Source organism: Bos grunniens, chromosome 27 (assembly GCF_055505025.1).
Source record: "Bos grunniens cultivar Pamir isolate PY7600 chromosome 27, Bosgru_T2T1.0, whole genome shotgun sequence".
Taxonomy (NCBI): Eukaryota; Metazoa; Chordata; class Mammalia; order Artiodactyla; family Bovidae; genus Bos; species Bos grunniens.
In genome coordinates this window covers 27,004,787-27,032,286 of record NC_141191.1, presented here as the reverse complement: position 1 = coordinate 27,032,286, position 27,500 = coordinate 27,004,787, and the positions used below count along the sequence as shown (strand labels likewise).

At 44.9% G+C, this 27,500-nt stretch overlaps 1 long non-coding RNA gene across 1 annotated transcript; it reads right to left on the bottom strand.

Moving 5' to 3' along the window:
- Positions 1-1,201: 1,201 nt before the first annotated feature.
- Positions 1,202-22,792, bottom strand: LOC147343677 (uncharacterized). Its single transcript, XR_015155935.1, has 5 exons — positions 22,477-22,792; positions 11,454-11,509; positions 5,055-5,184; positions 1,501-2,026; positions 1,202-1,385 (listed from the first exon to the last, which is right to left on the bottom strand). It is a non-coding gene; the product is annotated as an uncharacterized LOC147343677 (long non-coding RNA).
- Between the last annotated feature and the right edge of the window lie 4,708 nt (positions 22,793-27,500).

Below are 27,500 nucleotides of genomic sequence, written 5' to 3'. Positions count from 1 at the left end.
TGCCTTGCGTTGTCTCCCTAAATCTGGGCAGAATGGAGACCTTGCAAATACACTAAGAAGAGGTATGTGAACTGGTCTTGTGGAATCTGATTTATGGAGCCATCGGGGACTAGCTCTGATTGGTGTGGTTGGGTAGTCAAGTTGTTAGTTAACTAGAACTTGAGAACAGGCGAGAGCTTTGTGAAACCCACCTAGTACTAGTAGCTGGTTCCAAACTCTAGAGAAGTTCCCATCTCTTTCCAGTGGGGTCCAAACAGGTAAGTGTGTCTATCCTACCCCCTGCACTGCACTGAATACAGGATAAGGGTGCCCGTTTGTAAGCTCCCAGGGACCTTATGATACAACCCTCTACATTCATCATCTAACACGGTAGCCACCAGCCCCCTGAGACTACCGAGAACTTCAAAGTGGCTACTCTGAGTTGAGATGTGCTGAATGCTAAGACTTAATATGAAAATAGAATGTCAACAATCTTGTTTGTATGCTTATACTAATTGCCTGTCAAAATGATAATATTTGGTTGCATTAAATATATTATTAAAATTAATTTCTATTTGATTTTATTTTAGCAGGCTTCCCTGGTGGCTCAGATGGTAAAGTGTCTGCCTACAATGAGGGAGATCTGGGTTCAATCCCTGGGTCAGGAAGATCTCCTGGAGAAGGAAATGGCAACCCACTCCAGTATTCTTGCCTGGAAAATCCCATGGATGGAGAAGCCTGGTAAGCTACTGTCCATGGGGTTGCAAAGAGTCGAACACAACTGAGCAACTTCACTTTCACACTTTCTGATTTTATTTTTTTTAAATAGACTTTATTTTTCAGAGCAGATTTCACTTCACAACAAAACTGAGCAGAAAATACAGAGTTCTCATCCATGCTCTCTGTCCCTACACCTGAACCTTCCTCACTGTCAATGCTCTGCAGTTCCATGGGATGTTTATTACAGTTGATGAACCTATGATGGCATATTGCTATCACTCACAGTGCACATCCCTTTACCTCTTAGTGGGGCTGCACCACATTTTAAATACCAGTTGGGGCATTATATTTATTTGAGGGAACACTGCTTTACACTGTACCTGGTGGCAAGTCCAGAACAAAGACCCTTAAATACATTGGGTGATAAATGCATACTTAAACCAAATAGACGGACCCAGACTTTGAGATCTTAACCCAATTAAAAGCTGAACTTTATCCCTTCTTTTTTTTAAAAGATTTATTTATTGACTGAGTTTTGGCTGTGCTGTGCCTCCATTCTGGTGCGCAGTCTTCTCATTTTGGTGGCATCTCTTGTTGCAGAGCACGGGCTCGGCAGTGGTGGCCTGCGGGCTTAGTTACTCCACGGCATGTGGAATCTTCCTGGACCAGGGATTGAACCTGTGTCCCTGTATTGGCAAAGTGGCAAGCAGATAGTTAACCACTAGACAACCAGGGAAGCCCTGTTCCTTCTTTTTCTAGCCAGTTAGGAAAGAAATTACTCAGAGGAAGTTCTTCACATACCCCGTCAACTGAAAATCTTGTCTCAGACCTGGACTCACTTTCCATGCATTTCTGAAATGTGACAATAACAGCAGCTCGCGGTGGCTCAGGAGGTGACATGGGCCTCCCTCTGGGAAAACGAGCCATCTCGAGTGTCTCTGGGAGTTTCTGGCTTTGGTCCTGTTCTCTCAAAAGGCCAGTTTCAGTCTCCAGTCTCACAGGTCCTGTGCCCGGACCACGTCTCCTTATGTCCCCTCAGGGGCCTGGCCAGCCCGGGGGAGGCAGAGTCAAGGTTGGGTGGCAGCCTTGTTCTTTCTTGGCTACACCCTGGTTACCTTGGAGGCTGTTTTTCCCTCTCTGAACTTGGCTGCGGTTATCCGGAAGTCTTGTGCCATAAGCAGATTGGCTTTCCACACCTCACAAACCAGCGCTCGTACTCCCCGCCAGGGCTTGCAGAAGACCGGTCTAATTTCCAAAGCTGGCTGGCATTTGAGGCCAGAATTGGCATGAGCCGCTGTCCAAGGCCTGGTGAGAAGGGCTTTTTTGCCTAAGAGGATTAAACAGAGCACAGTCGGCTAAGCTTGCACAGAGTTGGTTAAAGGACTTCAGCTCTAATCTCTTACTAGTGAAGGTCTTGTCAGCAACCACCAGCCACGACGGCCTTTCCTTATGGCTGATGCTGCTCGGGACGCGCCTCCTGAGGGTGTCCCAGCTCGTCTTTTTGCTGTCAATCCACTTCCCCTGCACAAACTCCATCTTTATTCTTCTGGAGAATGGACCCGTCTCCCTCCCTCCCTTCTACTCACCCTACCGCTCTCACCCACCAGGCTGCCCCATCACAGAACAGGAAGAGGAAATGTGGTCACAGGCTCACAGCCTCCTCTTGGAAGAACTTACCCAACCAGAACATTCACTTTGTTCCAAAGAAACTTCTGATTGGGGAAAGCAGAGCATAATTCTGGGTTTGTGAGCAATCTCGACCTGCAGTCCCCCTTTCGATTCTGATTTAATATTCTTTCACCTGTTGGTTCTAACACCGACCTTGGAGTCAAAGGTCATGATCAAAAGTCAGTTTTCCCATAATAACTTTCTGTATCATTGAAATATTTAAATTCTTTCTTTTCTGTTAGAGCTATTTTTCCCTCTCTTGTCAAGGAGCTATTAGAAAGTATGTCATGCAAAAAAGAAAATCCTAACTAATGCATCAATATTTTATTTAAGATTCTTGCATGAGATGTATTAGCAGAACTCATCTGCTATGTGTGAATTCTGTGTCTGCGTGATATACCATTAGTGTTAAATTTTGGCATCAGAGTTATACTGGCTTTATACAAAGGCATTGGAAGCATGTATTTTGCTTACTCTAGGAAGGGTTTTAAAGTGTTAGAATGACCTACCTTTTAAAGATTTAAAATAATCCACTTGTGAATTTATCTGGATCTGGCATCTAGACAACTATTCAACTTCATATACGTTAATAGTAACTCCTTAGGTTTTTATATGTGTCTGCTGATAATTTAACATCATTTTTTTTTCAAAATTTCCTCCATCTTTGTGCTATCTCTTCATTCTCCTCTCTAATTTTATGGATTTGTATTTTGACCCTCAGTTTCTTGGAGGGTAGGATATCCACCCTCCAAAATAGCTAACGGAGAATGGTTTATATATTTCAGTTAAATGCATTAGGCTTTGGATTCACTTATTTTTCTGCCAAATATCTTTTTTTTCTTTAATTTATTCATTTCAACTCTCAGCATTATGTTTTCCTTGTGCCTTCCTTTCTGTAATTACCTTGGGCTCTTTTTCAGACATCTTGAGTTGAATAATCAACGCATTATTGTGATTACTTTTTATTTATTAATGCTAAGTGCTTAAACCTGATAATTTTCCTCTGAGCATTGCTTTAATCATATCCTTAGGTTATGAAGCACAGCTTTTAAATTTATTCATAATTATTATTGTCTAGGTTTTCTGTACAAATGGGCTGGGCTCTCTGATCTGAATATCTACCTGCTTTAAGTTTTGGGCTTTCCTATCTTCTGCAGTAAGAGGGGCTGAGGGAGGGAGGTCTTAGAACCCACAGGTGGCTGGTTCAAGGATTCCATCCTATGTTATCCATGCATCTCCTGCCATTCTGAAATAAGAAACTTTAGAATATCACTACAGAAAATGGTTCCTCTTTCCTCTGTGTCCTCTCTGGGAATTTAATTGTTCCAAGTATAGCACCCCAGGTTGGGTTTTATAGAATTCTTTCACTTACTTTCAGAGACGTTAGCGTCCTGCTTAGATCTGGAGAGTTGATGCTTCATTATACATTCAGTCAACATTTATCACGTGCCAAGCACGGCTGTGGTTGTGGGCATCCCTGTTGTTGCTGCTCTAGTTCATGCGTGCATGCTCAGTCACGTCTTGCTTGACTCTTTTGCAACCCCGTGGACTGTAGCCCACCAGGCTTCCCTCCACTGCTCATGGGACACCCCAGGCAAGACTACTGGAGTGGGTTGCTGTGCCCTCCTCCAGGGGATATTCCTGACCCAGGCATCAAACCTGCGACTCCTGCATTGCAGGCAGATTCTTTACTGCTGAGACAGCAGGGAGGCCCCACTCTAGTTCAATCAGTGCCACATATTCTTCAGGATGGTTTGGGGGTTATAAATATTAGTTCCTGTATGTTCCAGAATTTTACTCCACCATTTTGGAAATCATATATATCAGTAGTTAATCTGTTGGCAAATACTTGAAAAGCTTTTTAGACCCATGAGACTCATAGTAAACTTAAACTGAATTTCCAAGTGACCACATTCATGAATAGAAAAAGAATTCTTTTGACTTAGGCATTTCCCAAGCATTAACTGATCTTTCCTCTCCTAAATAGTATTCACCTTTATGCCTTTTACCTTCCATCAAACAGCAGAGTTTATTGGCCTGATTTATCCTGTTGAAAGCACAAGGCAGGGCTGGTAAGGACATGAGAGGGCCAGGTCTTGCCCTTGCCCAGGGAAAGTCCACACCCCCAGCTCTTTGCAGACCCGACTTTGAATTTGAAAATGTGCTTAGCTTTTCTTGTTATTGCCCGAGGCTCTCTACAGGGGCCTGACAACAACAGCTAATGAGAAAGGTCAGAAGGCAGTCAATAAGCCCATTGTCTGAACTTTTTTTTTTCCCTTAACCTGCACAAATTGGTCCACCATGAAGCCCAGTAAGAGGGACCCTTGGTCCTGGGGTCACACAGTTCCTATGGCTCCTCGAACAAGATTAACCCCAAAGAAAGAGACTCAAAAACTAATCATAAATATGGTATTTTAGCATTTAGGGAGCAAATTAATAAGTCACATGCACTTAAAGACTCATAAATTATTTCCTCTAGTGTAACAGCAAGCCCTTTCTTGATCCCTGAGGGAAAGGTGGTTATGGCTATCTGACCAGCAATAAAGATGAAAAACAAATGCATTAAGATGTGGAAGAAGTTTATAGCTATCAGCCTACTACCTATTTAATAAAATGCATTCTTTTAAGAAATAAAATACATTTTTCATTAAAAAGGAGCTAGTCATAAATCATACTGGAGGTTTTACCTACAACTGGAGAATCGTCAGATGAAGTAGAGCATCTCTCTGGCAGATTTTTGCTCTGTGTCAATGGCCTCCGTCATCCTATGCTGGATGCCCTGAGCTTCCAGACAGAGCTTGGAGACTGAGTCCAATTCTGCACTCGGGGAAATCAAAGGCAGTGCCAAGTGAGTGTGTAGACGCTCTTCAGTCACTTACCTTGTGTTATGATGACTCAAAAAGCCTTCCAGTTAGAGACCCAAATCGTACACTGGCTTAAGCTTTAAAAAAAAAAAAAATCCCTCTGGGGGCTTCCCTGGTGGTCCAGTGGTTAAGATTCCCTGGTTCCAACACAGAGGGCACAGGTTTGATCCCTGATCAGGAAACTAAGACCCCTCATGCTGTGCAATGCAGCCAAAAAAAAAAAAAAAAAAATCCACTTGGGATAAGAGTTGGCAGGCTCTCCTTGAGTGGATGCAGCAGATACATGAACCTTAGCCCTGTCTTCATACAGTTTTGGGGATGTCGTGTCTTAGAATTTCCTGATAAACTCAGCTGGTAAAGAATCCACCTGTAATGCAGGAGACCCCAGTTCAATTCCTGGGTTGGGAAGATCTGCTGGAGAAGGGATAGGTTACCCACTTCAGTATTCTTGGGCTTCTCTGTGGCTCAGCTGGTAAAGAATCCACCTGCAATGTGGGAGACCTGGATTCTTCCTGGGTTGGGAAGATCCCCTGGAGAAGGGAAAGGCTACCTGCTCCAGTATTCTGGCCTGGAGAATTCCAGGGAGTATATAGTCCATGGGCTCACAAAGAGTCGGACGTGACTGAGTGACTTTCACTTTCACTTTGTCTTTGAATTTAGCCTCTCTTACTAGCCCTTTCTGAAAGAGGACAGTGTCACCAAGATATCTCCCCAAACAGATGGCTCTTTTATTGACTTCTTCAAAGAAACAGGTAGGAAATGGAGAAAAATTGATTGGAGAGGTGGTGGTGAGAATCCAGGATCTCTAAAGCACTCTGTGATTGTGTGTGTGTTGGGGGGGAAGGTAGGAGGGCTCATGCACAGGACAGTCAGTGCACAGACCAGGACTTGACAACAATGGCCAGGCAAGCTAGAACTGACTTCCAGAAAATGCTTGCCTTTAGACCCAGCTCTTAATAAGAGGCTGGTCAGGAAAGCAGCAGATGGAGGCGACAGCAGCATTGAATTTTCCCAGCACGAGCCAGCCTTATCTTTGTAGAGAAGAGACAAAGGTTCCGGGCGAAAAACAACCTCTCCTTCTGGAACTATCTTTGCAACCCTAAAGCTGACTTTCATCCTAAGGGCGTTTGTCAAACTCCAGTGGTCAGGTCACATGAAGAAGAAGCCTACAGGGACTTCCCTCTATATCCGATGGTTATGACTCTGAGCCTCCGGGCTGGGGGCATGGATTTGATCCCTGGTTGGGGAACTAAGGTCCTGCATGCTGCACAGCTTGTGTGGCCAAAAAAGGAAAGACCTCAGGACCTCTCAAAGTATGGGATCTGGTAGAAGAGCTTCACACAGTGAAGAGACATGAATTGGATATTTGCTGTCCCTCTCCACCACCATCTAGACAGCAAGGCAAACTTCCTTTATCTAACCTCAGTACTTGGGTAAAGGAACAAAATCTCTGCCTTGATTATTCATAAGCACAAGGCCATTGTATAATTTCCAACCTCAATCCACGTTATCTGTGTAGTCCCAAAAGTTCAAGTGGAGAATTAATATAGAGAGCTGCTGAGTTGGAAGTGGTCCTGGGCTCATGGAACTATGGAAAAAGTGAATACTCTCAGATTTGTCTCATAGAATTGCCACATATGAAGCTTTCAAAAAATATGAGCACTTCAGCACAGATCACATCATCAGCACAGATCAGCTCATCAGCACACAAAATTCACAATGATGGGAGGTCCCTAAGCATAATAGAGAGTTCCAGAAAAACATCTATTTCTGCTTTATTGACTATGCCAAAGCCTTTGACTGTGTGGATCACAATAAACGGTGGAAAATTCTGAAAGAGATGGGAATACCAGATCACCTGACCTGCCTCTTAAGAAACCTGTATGCAGGTCAGGAAGCAACAGTTAGAGCAGGACATGGAACAACAGACTGGTTCCAAATAGGAAAAGGAGTTCGTCAAGGCTGTATATTGTCACCCTGCTTATTTAACTTCTATGCAGAGTACATCATGAGAAACGCTGGGCTGGAGGAAGCACAAGCTGGAATCAAGATTGCCGGGAGAAATATCAATAACCTCAGATATGCAGATGACACCACCCTTATGGCAGAAAGTGAAGAGGAACTAAAAAGCCTCTTCATGAAAGTGAAAGAGGAGAGTGAAAAAGTTGGCTTAAAGCTCAACATTCAGAAAACTAAGATCACGGCATCCAGTCCTATCACTTCATGGCAAATAGATGGGGAAACAGTGGAAAAAGTGACTGACTTAATTTTGGGGGGCTCCAAAATCACTGCAGATGGTGATTGCAGCCATGAAATTAAAAGACGCTTGCTGCTTGAAAGGAAAGTTATGACCAACCTAGACAGCATATTAAAAGGCAGAGACATTACTTTGTCCACAAATGTCCATCTAGTCAAGGCTATGGTTTTTCCAGTAATCATGTATGGATGTGAGAGTTGGACTATAAGGAAAGCTGACTGCCGAAGAATTGATGCTTTTGAACTGTGGTGTTGGAGAAGACTCTTGAGAATCCCTTGGACTGCAAGGAGATCCAACCAGTCCATCCTAAAGGAGATCAGTCCTAGGTGTTCATTGGAGGGACTGATGTTGAAGCTGAAACTCCAATATTTTGGCCACCTGATGCGAAGAGCTGATTCATTTGAAAATACTCTGATGTTGCGAAAGATTGAAGGCAGGAGGAGAAGGGGACGACAGAGGATGAGATGGTTAGATGGCATCACTGACTCAATGGACATGAGTTTGGGTGAACTTCAGGAGTTGGTGATGGACAGGGAGGCCTGGCATGCTGCGGTTCATGGGGTTGCAAAGAGTCAGACACGATTGAGCAACTGCACTGAACTGAACTGAAGCATAATACAGCTGAAAAAACAGACCAGAGATACAGCTTGTAAAAGTTTCAGATATTGATTTATCAGCCAAGCAATATAAAACAGGTATTCAGAACTTGACTCAAAGGAAACAGAAGCCATAGGGGTCGGTGTGAATTTGCTAGTGCCGCCATAACTATGTTCCACAGACTGTGTGGCTTAAAGAATGGAGATTTACTTTCTCACGGTTCTGGAGGCTGTAAGTCCAAGATCAAGGTACTGACTGGGGTGGCTCTTTCTGCGGTGTCTCTGGGTGGTTTGCAGACGGCTGTCTTCTCTCTTTGTCCTCACGGTGTCTTTCCTTTGTGTATGTCTGTCCTGTGTCTTAATCTCTTCTTAAAAGGACACCATATCTCTTCATAAAAGTCATATTGGATTAGGACCCATCCCAATGGCCTCCTGTAACTTTAATTACCTCTTTAAAAGCCCTGTCTCCAAATACAGTCACATGCTGAGGTACTGGCATTTAGGATCTCAGTATACGAATTTTGAGGGGACACAATTCAGACCACTACATGTCCTATAAGTGAGGAACAAAAAATATATAAAAGCTATCAAGCAGATGTGAGAAAAGATCCAACTAGAACTTCTAGAAATGAACAATGTTATAACTAAACATTTTTTGTAAGCCTCAATGGGTGGTTTAAGAGAAGATTAGCATAGCTGAAGAAAGAATAAGAAAACCGGAAGGCAGACCAGCAGTTTACTTTTTACACACTCCAAAGAGATAAAAAGAAGTAATCAGAATTGACGAAAGACTCCAGTCCTCAGATACAGGCATCCCGAGGAACCCAGCAGTATTTTTAAAAGAAGAAAAAAGAGAAAGAAATGCTCATATATACAATAATAAAACCTCAGAACACTAAAGCCAGAGAGGACCTAAAAATCAGGCAAAGAAGATAGATAGGTTACTTACAAAGAAATGACACATTTGCAACTGATTTCATAAGAGCCATCAGAGAAGCTAGATGATACTGGGAAAATATTTTTAATATGCTGAGAGAAAACAACCACTAAGCCAAAAGTATATGTGCAGTGAAGATATCTTTCAAAAATAAGAGTCAAGTAAAAACATTTTGAGGTAAGGAAAAATAAACTGTGATTAAAGGAAATTCTAAAGGCTTGGCTGAGGCAGAGGAAATAACCTCAGTGGAAAGACCGAGATGAAAGATGGCATAATAGGCCCAGAAAGTGGCAAATATAGGGATAAATCCAAAGAACACTGCAGAAAACAACGACAATAAACTTCTGTGAGTAAAAGATAGAAATAAAATACGCAGCAACAAGAGTATGTAAATTGGAAGGGGTAATAGGATTAAGGTGTTTTAAAATTTTCGTAATGTATGGAAGGAGGGAAACATTAATTACATTTAGAATATGATAAGTTTGCTTATTAATGTTCTAGGATAAGCTTTAGGAGAAAAGAATTAGATATATTATTTTCAAAGTACTAGAGAAAAATGAAGAGATGAGTCCAAAGGAGGCAAAAAAAAAAAAAAAAGAGAGAGCTATAGAGAAAGTAGGATAATTACAAAACACAAAATTGATCTAGATAAAACATTTCAGTGATTACATTGAAATGAAAATAGACTAAATGCCTCAGTTAAAAGTCAAAGATGTCAGACTAGATTTAAAATATCTAGTTAAATGCTCTTTTAGAAGAGACACATCTAAAATATAAGGATCAAAGAGTCCAAAGTACAGAATGAAAAAAGATACAACAGGCAGATCTGAAACATTCCTGCGTTCATGACGCTACTCCTCTTGACTTTTTAAATTAATGTTTAACTCATGAATTTTTAGCCTTTCTTCTTTCTTAATATAATAATTTGAAACCATAACATTTCCTCTAAATAATACTTTGCTGCTGCTGCTGCTAAGTCACTTCAGTCGTGTCTGACTCTGTGCGACCCCATAGATGGCAACCCATCAGGCTCCGCCATCCCTGGGATTCTCCAGGCAAGAACACTGGAGTGGGTTGCCATTTCCTTCTCCAATGCATGAAAGTGAAAAGTGAAAGTGAAGTCGCTCAGTCGTACCCGACTCTTAGTGACCCCATGGACTACAGCCTACCAGGCTCCTCCATCCATGGGATATTCCAGGCAAGAGTACTGGAGTGGGGTGCCACTGCCTTCTCCGAAATAATACTTTACTTACAGCCTATACATCTTGCAGGAGGGGTGAAGGATTTTTTTCAACTTTTTATTTTCTATTGGATATAGCAAATAAACAATGTTGTGACAGTTTCAGGTGAACAGCAAAGGGACTCAGCCATACAGAGACATGTATCCATTCTCCCCCAAACTCCCCTCCCATCCAGGTTGCCACATAACATTGAGCAGAATTCCCTGTGCTCCTTAGTAGGTACTTGCTGGTTATCCATTTTAAATACAACAGTGTGTACATGTCCATCCCAAACACCCTAACTACCCCTTCTCCCCAAAGTTTTTTTTTACCTATATATGACTGCTTTGAAAAATGTTGAATGGCATGGAGATATACTCATAATAATACATTGTCAAATATAAAAATCTAATAGCAAAGTGTGACCATGATTCTCATTATTCAAAGAAAGATATAACCATACCTATTTATATTGTATATGTATAGGAAAAGGATAAGAAGGAAACACACTAAAATATATGCAGCAGAAACTCAGGATAGGAGGGTTACAAGTATTTTTAGCTTTCTTTATACCTTCCTATATTTCTATAATGAATGTGGGTTATTTTTATAGCCAGAAAAGAATTACAAAAAAAGAAAAGCAAGCAATACTTATAGAATTGATAATTTAACATGCAAAAGTGTATTAGAAGGGGGGACCAGTCTACTCATGTCGTCTTCAATAAGCAGTGTTGCAGTTCCCATTGCTCTTTCACCCTCATGGTCATGAGCAGCAGGGAGACAAGGAATGTGGTCCTGACAAGCTTGTCTCCTATGCCGGGTGGCTCAGAGCTGGCTTTTGCCTGGTTTTGTGATCTCGTGTGCCTCATTGCTACGCAACATGCAATCTCACTCTCCTCTTTCTCTGAGACAAGATGTGGGGGATAAAAGATTCTGAAAGCTATAATAAGCTCTCAAAATTGAGTTCTTGAAAGAGTAACCCAAGGTGCTCTGGGAACGTGAACGCCTCGCAAGGTACATGTGCAATTTCTTATCAAAGCGCCCTACGTGCCTGTTTCCCTTTTGAGCTAAATCTGTTCCTCCCCTAGCTGAGCTTTCTGTCATAGAGAGAGAGAGAAGAAAAGGAAATGGCTTTTCCCATGAAGTTCCATGAGGATGCTCTGATGACGCTGGAAAAGCTTCCCCTCATTCATCTACTCACTGTTGACTTACAAGATTGTGTCTCTTCATCTTCAGAAGAGAGAATAATACTGAATTCCTCTGAAGTCCTGAGAAGAGAAATGATGTGTTAGAAATGGTAATATCACAGAATTACCATTCTTTTACCATGTGGTAAAATTACCATGTGGACTCTTCCATCAGGGTGGCTCAGAGTCCAACCATCCATCCATCCATCCATCCAGTCACCTATCTAGCCAATCTAGTGAATATTTGTATAGAAACAATTATGCATCATACAGTGTCAGTTGCTGCAGAGAAGGGAATAAGATATAATCCTTGCCCTTGAGAACCTCATGAGCAAACAAAAAGAGGCATGTACAGAGCTCATTATAGTACGAGTTAGACTAAGTGCTAATGTTTATCATCTCTATGTGAAATGCCGAGGAGGAGATAAGTGTAAATAATTTCCCCTGCCTTAGAGCGGCTGGCTGAGCCTCTCACTGGGGATATAACATGTAAGCCTAAGAAACAGTTAGCTGACAAATCCTGCTGATATTCCCATGAGTGACCTTGGACTCAGAGTTCAAGAACAAGCTACGGAAAGTGTCCTCCCTGTCTCAGAGATGTGCTTTCTCCATGTGCTTGGAAGCAACAAAGGTATTTCTGTGAAAATGTGCATCTCCTCTGTGTGTGGGCCAGTCTGCCGGCATGTGTTTTTATAAACTGCTTTCATCAGCTTCTCACCTGCTTAACTGCAATTCCCAGACCTCACGAGACCCATCCCTTAACCAGGATATAGCTTAATTCTGTGTATGACTGACAAGGGTGGCATTTAAAGCAATCACAACAGCAGGTGGATGCCCTAAATGTCCCAGGAGCGCATTTTCCAGACCAGCCCTGACCCAAAGAACTTTCTACACTGATGGAAACGCACTGTCACAGCTGTAGGCTCTAGCCCAGGCCGAGAGTGAGTGCTTAGAATGCGGCCAGCGAGACTGAAGAATGGAATTCTTCATTCTGTCTGATCTTAATTAATAAATTTGATCCAAATACCTTAATTTTTATTCATTCCAATTTAAATCGTGGCTACTATATTGAATAGCAGATTCTCGATCATGAAGCTGAAGGACATGTAAAGGACATGTAAAGTAAAGGGTTTTCCCTGAATGAAGAGGTATCCTGGGAATTCACAGAATCACTCAGCTCCCAAAGCGGTAAAACTGGACCTCTGCTCTCAACAGCCAGATAGACCCACACCACAGAGTCCAACTTCTCATCTCTCTCCACCCCACCCGCAACTGCAATCTAGTGGTTTCTAAAGGTTTTTTACTCCAGTGGAACAAAGGACTCATATGACCGCTTAACACAAATTACATTAGCCTGAATCTTAACCCCCTGATCTTGCCTTTGCCAATTCAAGACTTTTCATCAGAGTGAATGGAAAGATCAGGACACTCTCAGTGGCACATCAATAGATCCTGGGATGGGGCCCAAGAGTCTGAATTATTAAAAATATGTCTAGGTAATTCTTCCGTGCTGCCAGATTTAGAAGCCATGTTGCTTCAAACCAGAATCAGAAACACACTAGAGAATTTATTGAGCATTTCCTTACACAACAAATATTTATTGAACATATGAGCTCTGCTTTAGTATAAGTTAGGGAATTAACAGTGAACAAGACAGACAAGATTGCTGTTATATAATCCAGTGTAGGAAGACAAAAATCAATAAAGACAAAAATAAGCTATAAATCAATAAAACGATCATTTCAAGAAAAGAGTGTTCATCAACATGCAGGAAAATAGTGTAATGAAATAGAGATTGAAGAGGTTTGGAAGCTGCTTTAAACGGAAGTTGGGGAAGTTCTCTCTTAGGAGGTGACAATAAAGCTGAGAATTGAAAGGTGCAGGGTTAATTATACCGAGGTCAGGGGGAAAAGCATTTCTGGCAGGAGGAACAGCAAATGCAAAGACACTGGTGCAGGAACAAGCGAGGGGTGTCTGAGGTCTAGAAAGAAGGCCAGTGTAACTGAGCCTAACAGGATGAGAAGGGAGGCAAGGAGGACCAGGTCAGACCATGTAGATGGGGCTCAGATTATGACCATGGCAAGCAGCCTAAATTTTACTCTGTTATGTATTTAGATACCATTAACAAGATTTAAGCAAGAGGGCAAAGTAGCAGATTTACACTCTTCAGAGGTTATTTGGCCTGTTAGGTAGAGAAGGCAGTACAGTAGGGGAAGTTGGACACAGAAAGAGAGGAGTTATTGCTGTGGGCTAGGCAGGAGATGATGACGGATGAGGCTGTAGCAAAGGATGTGGTGAGGTGATTAGATTCTGGGATATATTCTGAAGTTAGAGCTAATAGGACTATGAGATAACAACTGGGGGGAAAAAGGAATAAAAGATAAACAATTCTTAAATTTTAACCCGAGCCAACTGGGTAGATGATGGAGTCATTTGCCTCACACAAGAATCCTGGGGGAGAAATAGGCTTTGGAGGGATGCCAAGACATGCAATTTGAGGTGTCTATAAGACATCCAAGCAGAGATGTCACGGAGACAGCTTCCTTAGAGGAAAGATGAGGGCTGGAAAGACAGAGTTGGGAGCCATGAATATGTAGGTGATATGAGACTGAAAGAGATTACCTGGAGAAAGGGTGGAGAGCAGGGGTGCAGAGATGGGAGAGGAGAAGAACAAAGGGAAGAGAAGAGAAAGAAAAGGAAGGGAAGACAAGAGAAACTCTGAAGATTTCATCCCAGGGGAATCTAACATTAAGATGTTGGGCAGATGAGAATGAAAAAAAAAAAAAAAAAGAAACAGTATGGTAGGTAGGATGAAAACTAAGAAAACATGGTCTCCTAGGACCCTAGGGAAGAAAGTTTTAAGAAAGTGGGAGGGGTCAACCGTGACGATACTGCTCACAAGTTTTGTAAGATGAAACGGAGAACTAACCGGTCTCTGGATTCAGTAAGTGGAGTCAGTGGTTCCCCTCTGATAGAACTGAGAATAAAGAGTTGGGAGAGAATGGAGGCTGAGAAGATAGAGACAGTGATAACTCACGATGCTTGAGGAGATTTACTCTAAGGAGAGGGGCTTTCCGGGTGGCGCTAGCGGTAAAGAGCCTGCCTGCCAATGTGGGAGACATAAGAGATGAGCGTTCAGTCCCTGGGTGAAGAAGATCCCCTAGGAGGAGGGCATGACAACTCATCCCAGTATCCTTGCCTGGACAATCCCATGGACAGAAGAGCCTGGTGGGTTACAGCCCATGGGGTCGAAAAGAGTCGGACGCAACTGAAGTGACTTAGCACACATGTACACAGGCACTCTAAGGAGAAATGGAGCCATGTACCACGGTTGTGTGGGAATGTAGGTCAAGGGAACATTTGTTTGTTTTTGTTTTGAAGATGAGCTGTGTCAAGTCAGATGTACATGTCCGTGGGGACGATCCTGGAGTAAGAAAGCTTTTGAAGATACAGAAGGATGAGCCAGTCTCCCTGTCCTATGAGAAATCAGTCTGTGGTCATCGGCAGAGCCCTCAGAGACCACTGCTTGTGAGTGAGTCATACAATGAGAACTACTCCTGTGGACATTCTTTGAGTTTCCATGTGTGAGACTAAAGGCTAATTTTAATTGGATTGGACAATGGGAATGTGGCCACTGACAGCTTGACATCAATAGTCTTTTAACAACTCTGGGTGGTGATTTCATCAATTGGCATGAATCTTACCACCCAGTGAGACATACCACTTATGATATGGCCCCTGGAGGGGCAGGAAGCACTGACTGACTCAAGGGTGTTCCCTTGAGTGAGCACCAAATTGGGGAGTCCCCTTGGACTTCCGTCTGCCCCTGCAACTGAGTGCCGATCCCCACCCCCACCCCCAAGATAACATAGACAGGGCTGGGTTTTAGAATGATTCCCCTACTCAGCTGGGGTTGCTTTCCTTCACCCAGACTTGTCCTTTTTGCCTTAGCTTCTCTTTGTGGCAGTAGACACTCAAGAGGCTGCAGCGACTTGATATGCGAGAGCTGGTTCCTTCATCAGCCTCTTCCTTTCTCCTGAGTCGCTCTGCTGTAAGAGGTCAAGAGGAGATAGGTGGGTGGAGATGGAACCAGGCACACTACACACATGAGTATGGATGCATTGCTGCAGAGCCACGTGTCTGAGATGATTCATTTAAAGGGATAGACGATTTCTGCTCTCTTCTCAAACCGCAAAGCATAGGATTTTTTAAAAATAAAGACCACCAAAGATCTGATAATGCCCATGATGGGGCACACTGCTTCCCTCCAGACCAAGGACAGCAAGGCACTGGGCAATAGACCCAGATTCAGCTATGGAGTCCAGTTTTCCAGGAAGCAATACATGTTACTCTCTCCCTTAAGCGCAGAGGTCTGCTTTATAAATGCATCGTGGCTGCATTCCCAGCCCACCCTCAGAGCAACTGCCTTGGCCTTGCCAAAAAAACACCAGTAATCCGTGCTGGTGAGTGCACACTCCTACACTGGGATGCCGAGGCTGAGAACGGATGTGTATTCTAGAATCATTTAGAGGGCCACAATGCTCAGAGCCATCTATGGTTAAAATAGAGGTTGCTTACTCAAAACAGAGTGCTTTAGTGATCACTGTTATCCTAGGAAGCCATTTGGGCAAATACTAGAAAGCACAGCTGTGTGGTGCCCTGCGGTGTTATTGTCTTCTCTTTGGTTTCACACCAGCTTGTGTTTGAATGAGAGAGCTCTGGTGGCCACTGGGAAACAATAGAAGGAAAGATCAGATATCACCATGTAAGCATTAAATAACTCGCAAGGCCAGGAAATGACACTGAGGCAAGATGTCAAAGGAATAGCCCTGTGCTGAGGTGCTGGTCTGAAATCTTGCTCGACTTTTGTTTTTTCCTATTCTTGAGGGGCCTCAGCGGGGAAAGCATTGCTACAGAAGTCTAGAGCAGTTGATGTAATAATTTATTATCAACACCATTTGAAATAGTGATTTGCCCATGGTTTGTGACTAATAATGGGCTTCCCTTGTGGTTCAGCTGGTAAAGGATCCGCCAGCAATGCGGGAGACCTGGGTTCGATCCCTGGGTTGGGAAGATCCCCTGGAGAAGGGAATAGCTACCCACTCTAGCATTCTGCCCTGGAGAATTCCATGGACTGTATAATTCATGGGGTCACAAAGAGTTGGACATGACTGAGCACCTTTCACTTTCACTTGTGACTCAGAATAATAACATGGTACCCATCATGCAAATGAATTGCCTTTGCATCATCACCTTATACTCAGGTATATTAATTCCCTGGGCTGCCATAGCAAATGACCACAAACGTGGTGGTTTCAAACAATAGAAATTTCTTCTCTCACAGTGCTGGAGACCAGAAGTCTGGAAGGAAGGTATCAGCAACTTTACTACAAAAGTCCAAGGGAAGGTTGAGTCCTCCTTGCCTTTGAAGACTTCAGCTTCCACTGGCTCCTGGCTTGTGGCTGATCTCTGCCTCGGTCTTCGCAGGTCATCTTTGCTCTGTGTCTTGCTGTGACCTTTATCTCCCTCTCCTTTCTCTTATAAAGACACCGGTCATTGGATTTAGGGCCTTCCTTTAAAGCCAGCATAATCTCATCACGAGATCCTAAATGAATTATATCTGCAAAGACCCTCTTGGCAAATCAGTTCACATTCTGAGGTTTCAGATGGACAGAAATTCTGGAGGGTAGATACTATTCAATCCACCACACCAGGGAACATCTAATTTAGTAAAAGAGATGAGGCAAATGGTGGTGAACTAGAATACAAGATTGCATATGAATTCCAGAAGACACTGGTGATGAGTGATGGGTATGCAAAGGAGGAAGTACTCCTACTCAGCAGATCCAGAGGTGATAGGTAGATAAAGTCATTGGAGAAAGAAGCCTTGAGGAATGATTTTGTAAGACGGGGCATTTCTGGAAGAAAAAAACCACAGGTAGAAAAACAGAGAGAGAAAACAAAAGCTGTTTAGGGAGCATGGGGGTTCTGCTTACTGCACAATTGAAGAATAATTATTGGCCACTTTCTACATGACCCTGAACATTGATTACAAGCATCCAGCACAAAACTTTACACATATCAGAGAGCTGGTTGAGATTTGGTGACTGATAATATGGGAATGCTTAACTCTGCCTCTCCGACTCAAATTCTCGAATTGCTAAGCTAACCTTTGTGGTCATACACATTATCCTTTGTCAACATGCACTAAATAGAATCAATGTAGTGATTAATTACTTAATTCAAATAAGCAGCTAATTAAAGTTGAGTCTAGAAGGGTAACATGGCCCTAATGACTAAATTGGCTAATTGTTTCCCGCATTCCTGGAACAAATTCCTACTTCATCGTCCTTCTTTCATGTAATGAATTGATGGTTTACAAGGTGCAGGGCCCTGACTAGGGAAATCACTAATGAGCAATGTGGACTGGCCCCTGCTCTGTCCTATTCACAGGACATGTCACCCTAATGCCCACATGCCACCTACCAGTGACCGCAATGTGAAGTCACATTTCCTTTCATACCCAAGTTACGATGACTCTGGGCTCCTACCCGTCAACTTACTAAGGGTCTCCTTCAACAAATATTCCAGAACAGTCACTTGATCTGCCTGCCACGGCTAGTGAATCGGTCCTCCTTTACCTTTCATTGCTAACTGCTTACCCGGGGGAGATGGAAACTCAGGCCAGCGGTCTCAGCCTGACTCCTACCTGCTGCTTCTAGACCACGCTGCCTGCAGGAGGAGGAGCCTGGGGGATACCACCAGCCAAGACTACCCTCTGCTCCTGGGGCCCAGCCCTCCGAGGCAGGGTCCAGTCTCTGTTCAGCATCTGAGGCCACACAGGGTTAAGGTTCTGCCTGGTTACCTAGTAGTTTGAACTCCATCTCTTCCACCTGTCCTCAGCCTCCTGTGGATGTGGGTGTTGTTTCTCAGCCCTCACTTGGCCGGTGTGATTGACAAAATGATCCCTGGTTGATCAATACATTAGAATCTCTGAGAATCACAGAAGGCTTCACCTTCACAGAATGCAAGGAATTTCATTAACCACTTGCTCCAACTTTCACTTTTTATAGAGATTAAATGATTTTTCCAAGGACATATACAGAAAAAATTTTAATATTATGGGTGCCTAACTCTATTTCAGTCTATTGTATTAGTATCCTAGGGCTGCTCTGAGACAGTCCACAAACCAAGAGGCTTAAACAACAGAAGCATATTGTTTCACATTTCCAGAGACTAGAAGCCAGAGGTCAAGGTGTGGGCAGGGTTGGATTCTGCTGAGGTCTGCAAGGACACGTGTGTTCGTGTCTCTTCCCGGGTTACTGGTGTCTGCTGGCCACCTTGGTTTGTATTGCTGCTGCTGCTAAGTTACTTCAGTTGTGTCCGACTCTGTGCGACCCCATAGATGGCAGCCCACCAGGCTCCCCAGTCCCTGGAATTCTCCAAGCAAGAACACTGGAGTGGGTTGCCATTTCCTTCTCCAATGCATGAAAGTGGAAAGTGAAAAGTGAAAGTGAAGTTGCTCAGTTGTGTCCAACTCTTAGTGACCCCATGGACTGCAGCTTACCAGGCTCCTCTACCCATGGGATTTTCTAGGCACGAGTACTGGAGTGGGGTGCCATTGCCTTCTCCGTGGTTTGTATTGAGTTGACCAAAAAGTTTGTTCAGGTTTTTGTTGTAATAGAAACCCAAACAAACTTTTTGGCCAAGCCAATAGAAGCATCAGCTCAGTCTGTGCCTCCATCTTCACAGATTTCCCCCTTTGTAAGGACATCACTCATATAGATTAGGGTTCACCCTCCTCCACTATGATGGAGGAGAAAGTGGAAACCCACTCCAGTATTCTTGCCTGGGAAATTCCATGGACGGATGAGCCTGGCAGGCTACAGTCCATGGGGTCACAAAGAGTTGGACACAACTGAGCGACTGAGCACTCCTCCAGTATGATCTCTCATCTTATTACATCTGCAATGACCCTATTTCTAAACAAGGTCACATACTAGGGATGGGGTTAGGACTTTGACATGAATTTGGAAGGCTGGGGACACGTTTCAATCCCTAACATCTGTCCTCTCTCACATCAGAGCATGGGGCACGGTGGGAGTCATCTCCCCATGCAATCGGAGTCTGTCAAGACACAGGATCAGGAGTTCTGGGAAGCAGACACAACAGTTTTTGGCAGAGGTGATCTGTGTTTACCTTAAAACATATGTTGACTTTCCAAACAAACTCCATCTTCTTACTGTCCCCAAAACCACTTTGCAACCCAAATATTCAATAAGGGCTCATCAGAGTGGATGCTTCTTAGGAAATCCAGCGTATGTAAGTAGAATGGGGGCGTCAGGACCTCTTAGCCCTGGTAGGGACCAGCCAGCATGGACCGGCTCTGTGGCTGCCCACTGTTATTCCAGCCTCGAAATCAGAGCCTCCCCCAGAAGCCGCTGGCATTTATTTAGAAACTAATTGTGCTGCGGTTTGGGACACGAAATGGAAAAAGATCCGTTCACATTGCAATCCATCTTGGAATGAAATGGCTGTTGTGGTACCAGAAGAAAATTGTTCCATTAAGTCAAAGGCAAACCTCAGTTCGAAAAATAGAAAGGCCAGAGCCTTGAGATGAGAGTCTCTGTGTTTCAGAACCATCGATGCATGTTAATAGCCATGCTGACATCACAATGCCCGTGTCCTGTTGCCTGGAGAACTCCTTTACCCTCCCTCCCTTTCCCCTGTTAATTCTCAATTATCCACAAACATTTTAATGACAGCAGCATTCTATTCTCAGACGGTCTGATCCTCGTCCTCTGAGAGCTATGCCTTCCTTTCTAACATTTGGACTGTCCCCAACCTTTGAACTGCACTGCCTTTAAGATCTGGATCCCTTCTCCAACAACCAACAGAAAATCTTATAAGATACCTGTCTTACTGCACACATGTGTCTGATTTCCCTTGGGAGCCTTTTAAAAATGCTGGGCTCCACCCCAGGCCTACTAAATTGGGATCTGCATTTTAGGATGCCCACATGAGCAGAATGGGTTTCCCAGGTGGTGCTAGTGGTAAAGAATCTGCCTGTCAACACAGGAGACATAAGAGACATGGGTCCGATCCCTGGGTGAGGAAGATTCTCTGGAGGAGGGCATGGCAATCAACCCCAGTATTCCTGCCTGGAGAATCCTATGGACAGAGGAGACTGGCGGGCTACAGTCCATAGGGTCACAAAGAGTTGGACACAACTGAAACAGCTTAGCATGCATGGATGCAGGGCAGAATATATCCATTCTCCCAGGGTGAGGGCTGGGTGCAGACTCTCAATAGATAATTGTCAAACCAGTGAATGGATCCGTATCTCTCAAGCACACACTCCATCCTCGGCTGACCCCACTAGTGGTCATAGAATGCAAACTACTATTAAGATGAATTATTCATTTCCCAGGACCTGCTTAGTTCTCCGCAAAACAATCAATACGACACAAAGAATGGTCCATCTGCATTTCTGAATCAAACGCAAATTTTTTTTTTTGGTCTTCCACTGTTTGGGATTCTCTGTGTCATTGTTTTAACAACTCAGTTAGGATTGCTAAAGTTAATTCAAACTTTTTATAGTTGTTTTCATTGAGCATTAGAGATTGCTGACCCTGAAAGGAAACATCAGGATCATTGAGACCAACCTCACTCATCAGATGAGGATACCAACATATTCTCTTCCCTCACATTAGTTACAAGGCCTGCTGCTAAGCTAAGTCACTTCAGTCATGTCTGACTCTGTGCGACCCCATAGATGGCAGCCCACCAGGCTCCCCTGTCCCCGGGATTCTCCAGGCAAGAACACTGGAGTGAGTTTCCATTTCCTTCTCCAATGCATGAAAGTGGAAAGTGAAAGTGAAGTTGCTCAGTCGTGTCCGACTCTTAGCGACCCCATGGACTGCAGCCCACCAGGCTCCTCCGCCCATGGGATTTTCCAGGCAAGAGTACTGGAGTGGGTTGCCACTTCCTTCTCCAGGGGATCTTCCTGACTCAGGGATCAAACCCATGTCTCCTGCGTTGGCAGGCGGATTCCTTACCCCTGAGTCACCTGGGAAGCCCCCCTCTCTCTCGCTCTCTCTCTATCTATATGCATAATCTCTGGGACCGTGGGTCTCATCTACTCACACTCCCTGTGGATATTTTTCCTGGGCTGCTCTTCCCTGGGCTCTTTCTTTTTTCTCCCTTGGGTTGTCCTCTGTGGTCCCTGACCACCACAGGAAGCTTCCTGACAATATAGAAATGCTGGTGCTGAAGTTCCTGGAGTTCCCAACTTCCCTCATATTCCCACAGGCCTAGACAGTTGCTGTGGATGTCTGGAGAAGAGTTCATTTTCCCAGAGAACACTGACAGGGGAAAAAAAAAAAAAAAACCCACGTCATCTGTAGTGAGTAGGTCTGTCCATGAGGTGGTGTCGTTAGCACAACTGAAGCAGGTCAGGGCATAGAGGGAAGCCAATCAGATTGATCTTGAAATAATAAACCCATGCCACCTCCGCACACTCCCATCCCCACATGTGACAAACACCTGCCTGGGCCTCTAGGGTGTGGATGATTTCACAAAGAGGCTTCTCAGCTCCCAGGCCAGCCGCCTGGAGCCTAGGGAGCAGCCCAGGCCAGGGGACATGTGAGAAGCCATGGGCACGCTGGCTGTGTTCAGGGGACGTGAGAGCAGTGTTCCCTCCGTACCCAGCCACTCCTCCTCCTTCCTGGGCCAGTGGGGTTGTCTGCTGTGGTCATTAATCGCCCGGGAAAGCCTTCCAGCCGACACACAAAGCCTGGCACTGAGGCTCCCAGTACGCTGGGCTTCCCTGGCAAGCTCCTTCTGCCCTTTCAACACACACCTGGAGGTTCCTGTTGGGCGGAGTCCATTGAGACAGGATAGTAAACAAAAGCACCCCACATATGGAAAAAATCCCTAGACCCCACTTTTTGTGAGCAATTCCTGCTGGTGTCTGAACCATGCTGAAATAAATAGTCCCTCTTTGCATGGTCTTGAAGGAGAGAAAAGATGCTGTGAAAATCACTTACTAGTGATGCCTTCTCTGGGGTCAGTCTTGTTTTCCAATATTAGGAAGTTCCGTTTCTATGTGGAACAAGTACCTTGTGTCTTCATCAGGGAGAGGGGACCGCAGACTCAGCTGACTCTCTGCTACAGGCCAGACGTTTTATGTTGTCACCGTCTGTTCATCAAAGACCCTGTTGTCCTGGGACTTCACAGAGGGACAGGTCAGGCTCTGAAAGGGGGGGCTTTGATACTTCCCTGGTGTCACACATGCGTCAGCCACAGAGGCGGGGCACACCCAGAGCTCAGGCTTTCTTTGCTGTATTACCTGTTGCACGGATACTAAACAAGTGTGGTTTTTGAATGGAAAGTTATACCAGTTATAGAATAGCACCCCTTAAGTCTGGGTGGTCCTTTACATATACAAAATGCTTTTCCATTGCCCAAGACCTGCTGAGACAAATCCTAGCACTGAGGTCCACCCCTCTTGGGTTCTGGCTCTCTCCTTGGCCACCTCTCCCACCGTGGCCTCAAGCCATGGGTCTCCCCACCGGGCTGGCCCTTGCTCCCCAGTTCATGGCAAATCTGATGATTAATCGATACTGGAAGGCTGCCACCCATGCCCATTCCCTGGGGGGTTCCGGGGTCATAGATCCTGGGTGGGCCTGGGAAGGTGGGCACCAGAGGGGAGCAGCACCCTGTAAGCAAATTTGGCCTGTCTCTCAGGGTACCTAGGGCCAGCCTTGGCTGATGCCCAGCAAAACATCAGTGATGAGAGCAGCACTAGGCAAAGCCCAGCTTCCTTCCTCACCCGCCAACAAATGTGGTCTTTTGGCTGAAGCTCTTTAATTGGGAAATTAAGTCTTATGTGTCTAATTCCTAAGTTAAATTGGACCCAAGAGCGAATTGGATCTGCATTGAAAAGGAACCAGAAATCTAATAAGTTCTGGGGTATGCTGAGCTTGCTACATCATAGTAATAATAATGGCTGACATTTTATTAGGTTCATACTGTCAACCAAGCTCTAAGTGCTTCACTCTACCAATTTCTTCCTTCAGAATCCTGGCAAGCACATACTACATGTGCCCAGAAAAATGAGACATAGAAAGATGATGTGTCTTGCCCAAGATCCCACAGCTAGTAATGGAGGAGGCTGAATTTGAATTCATAAGCACTATTTGGTACCAAAATGGCCCTTGAGCTCCCATAACCATGCTGGCAGTTGCCTACACATTTTTGAGCTCCTCTGAGTTCCTGTTCAGAGAAGGCAATGGCACCCCACTCCAGTACTCTTGCCTGGAAAATCTCATGGATGGAGGAGCCTGGTAGGCTGCAGTCCATGGGGTCGCTAAGAGTTGGGCACGACTGAGTGACTTCACTTTCACTTTTCACTTTTATGCATTGGAGAAGGAAATGGCAACCCACTCAAGTGTTCTTGCCTGGAGAATCCCAGGGACTGGGGAGCCTGGTGGGCTGCCATCTATGGGGTTGCACAGAGTCAGACACAACTGAAGTGACTTAGCAGCAGCAGCAGAGTTCCTGTTATCCAGGGGGATCTCAACTGAGATCCTGCCCCTGGGAGAAGCTCCAGAACAAACCAATCTCTAGGGAGAAAATCAGGTGAGAAGTACTGTTAGTGTTAGGCAGCCCATCATGAGTCTTGGACTCCTTCTTCTTTCTCTCTTCCCCATCCTTCCTCCTGAATCCTTCCTGCCTTGTCTGTCAGCTAATCAATCCCAGTGTGGCCAGTTCAAAGAAGGAGCCCCTAGGTCATGGCTCTATGTTTTGTGGAGATTTGTTTATTTTCAGGTCAGCAGTGGCAAGAATGGGGCAGCACCCATCCCAAAGGACCATATCAAAGTCCTAGTCCCTTCAGGTGGCTATAACAAAATGCTACAGACCTAGTGGCTTACAAAGAGCAGAAATCTCTTGCTCACAGTTCTGAAGGCTGGAATTCCAAGGTCATGATGTCAGCATGTTGGGTGAGGTCCCTCTTCCAGGTCACAGGCTTCCCATTGTGTCCTCACATGGCAGAAGGAGCAAAGGAGTTCCTTGGGGTCTGGTATAAGGGCGCTAATCTCATTCATGGGGGCTTCACCCTCAGGACCTGGTCACGTCCTCCTAAGCCCCATCTACTAATTGTTGCTGTTTAGTCAGTAAGTCATATCTGACTCATGGACTGTAGCCTGCCAAGCTCCTTGGTCCATGGGATTTTCCAGGCTAGAATTCTTGAGTGGGTGGCCATTTCTTCCTCCACAGGATCTTCCCAACCCAGGGACTGAACCTGTATCTCCTGCATTGACAGGCGGGTTCTTTATCACTGAGTCACCAGTGAAGCCAAAGCTGAGAGTCCACCTACTAATACTATCAGCTTTAGGGGTGAAGAATTTATGGTATGAATTTGCAGGGAGATTTAAACATTCAGACCATAACATTCCATTTTCTCTCTGCCCCCCTGACTTGGACCCCAGCCTGTAGCCTATGCAGGTGGATTGTATTGTGTCTGCCCTAATCTTGGCAATATGGCCATGTGATTGTTTTTTACATTGGTCTTTTGGGCCCCAGCACACAGGAAATGAGGATAATTGAAGCTGAATGTGAATTTGCCAGCAACACAGAACACCCTCTAGTGCGTGAGCTCAGTCTGACAGATGCTGTCAATCTAATTAGAGGGCTTTAATTATTAAAGCTCCCAACCACTGGCAGCAGCAGGTCACCAACTCACCACGCACAAGTGCTCGAGTGACATAGGATTAGGACCTGGTGGGCTCGCATCTGGCTGTTACTATGGATCTCAAATTTGTTTGGCCAAGTCTCATCTCCATCACAAAGCCCCAGTGGTCCTTTCTAGGCCTGGGCCTACAGACAGAGCTCTGAATGGGTCGAGGTCCTGGAATCTGGACCTGCCTCTGCAATTGACTCTTGGGGTCTTTGGTCAGTCCTTTTTTCTTCTCGGTGCCTCCACAGACCCACCTGTACTGTGTGGCTACAAATATTTGCTTAGGATCATTTTAGCAGCTGTGAAGTGTCCTGGGATCGTTGAATGAAAGACGCTCTATTAAAGCTTATGAACCAAGTGACGACTCTGGCCCCATCCACACAGCAGAGCTCTGCAGGAGACAGACTGGGCCCATTCATCCTTCATACAGGCCTAACTTTATCCCAAAGCCTCACTGTTGGCCAGCGTAGCAGGACTTGACAGAGAACGGAGTGGTCCTCGTGCTTTCAAAGTGCCCTCTATTTCGTAGGATTGCTTTTTTTCTTTTTCTTCCTTTCATTTTTTTTTTTAACCATTACCTAGTAGTCAAGGAAAAAACAGCTATGCAAGAAAAAAGACAGTCATGATAGGAGGAAGCCCTTCTCAAGGGAGATCTGCTGATTAGACCATTAAAAAGGTCAAGAAGGTCATTTTGCCTGGAGTTTGAATTTCTACCAGCACACTGGACACTCGTACATAAGTATCAGAGTGCCAGTTTTGCATGTATTTTTACAGACGTGTGTTTTGTTTTAGGATGTCCACTGTACAGGAGAGAACTGAGATGAGAGTAGGGTGTGCAGGGCCTGCCGGGGTTAAGTGTGAGTATTTTTGCTTCTCCAGCATGGCCCCCCTGTTGCAACCTACAACTGCATCTGTTTTGGAGCTGCAATAATGTGGCCTTGGAGCTCACATCTCCAGGCTCCCTGAATCCCAGGACCCTCTCTACCTCCCCACCGCTGCTCTCCTCCGGGAACGTGTTACTGGCTCAGTTGTGTCCAACTCTTTGCTACTCCATGGACTGTAGCCCGCCAGGCTCCTCTGTCCATAGGATTCTCCAGGCAAAGATCCTGAAGTGGGTTGCCATTTCCTCCTCCAGGGGATCTTCCAGACCCCTGGATGGGACCCACATCTCTTATGTCTCCTGCATTGGCAGGCAGGTTCTTGACCACTAGTGCCACACGTCGATACTCAGAGGTTAATTCCCTGAAGGTCTTGTCTTCAATAGCCATTCCCACTTAGTCACTTGCATATCACACAGCTTGTCTTTAGACTTTGGGAACCGTTGACTGTTACTGATGCTGCGTATGAGCTGACAGATCTGTTTCCCTGTCCCTCCAGCATCAGAATAGAGACTCCGTGAGCAGGTACCTGGTCTGCCACCCTCACTGTTGGATCCTCAACACTAGGTACCTGGCACTTGACAGTTTCTATATATAAATATTTGTTAAATGAATCAATGAATGGACAAACTAGAAACCTTTGTTATGGATTCCAAAAGATTGCCAGTGAACTTCATCTCTCAAACCTGTTTTGGGCATCCCATCTGGACCTCCTCGACCGGTGGGCTGGTTGGCAGCATCCCAGTCACCAGGAAGCATAGGGCTTGCCTGTGGCTAGTAGACCAGGATACCTGGGGTGAGGCAAGAATGAACCTCCAAAACTCATCAGAGAGTCCTACTGGGCCACGGCTAGCTGGGAGCTAGGAGAGCAGGAAGATCTTGATATGAAGCATAGAATAGAAAGTGGAGAAACCAGGAAAGGGGGAGAGCCTGGAGGGGTTCCCAGATCCATGGGAACACAGGTCCTTTGTGGAAGATTTCTGCAGTTTGGGTGAGCAGGTAAAACAGCAGTCAGGGTCTCCTGGTTCAGATACACAGTGAACGGCAACCGTTCTCTAGAAGGCCTGAGCTCCGGTGGCTACTTCTCCATTTACTGCTGAGGACCTGAGGCCAGATCCAGGTGAGAGGGTTTTGGTAGGGAAGGGAGTGGAGGGGGGCACTAATTGCTGATTAAGCCTTTCTTGCAGCAGAGTAGAGGGTGGATTCAGAGGAGGGGCCGTTCTCATAAAGGTTACCAGGGAGCTTGTTGAGCCGTTCAGAAAAGAGAGGATAAGAGCTGACAACAGCAGAAAGGAGCAAGAGAAAGACATTCCTGCAAGAGGAATTACTGATTCAGAATTGGAAAAAAAAAAAAAAAAAGTGAATTAAACCAGATTAGATGAGTGGAATGGGGAAGAAGGAAGACACCATGAGCCTGAGAAATCTAAGCTTGCTCAGCTGCGTGGAGGCTGTC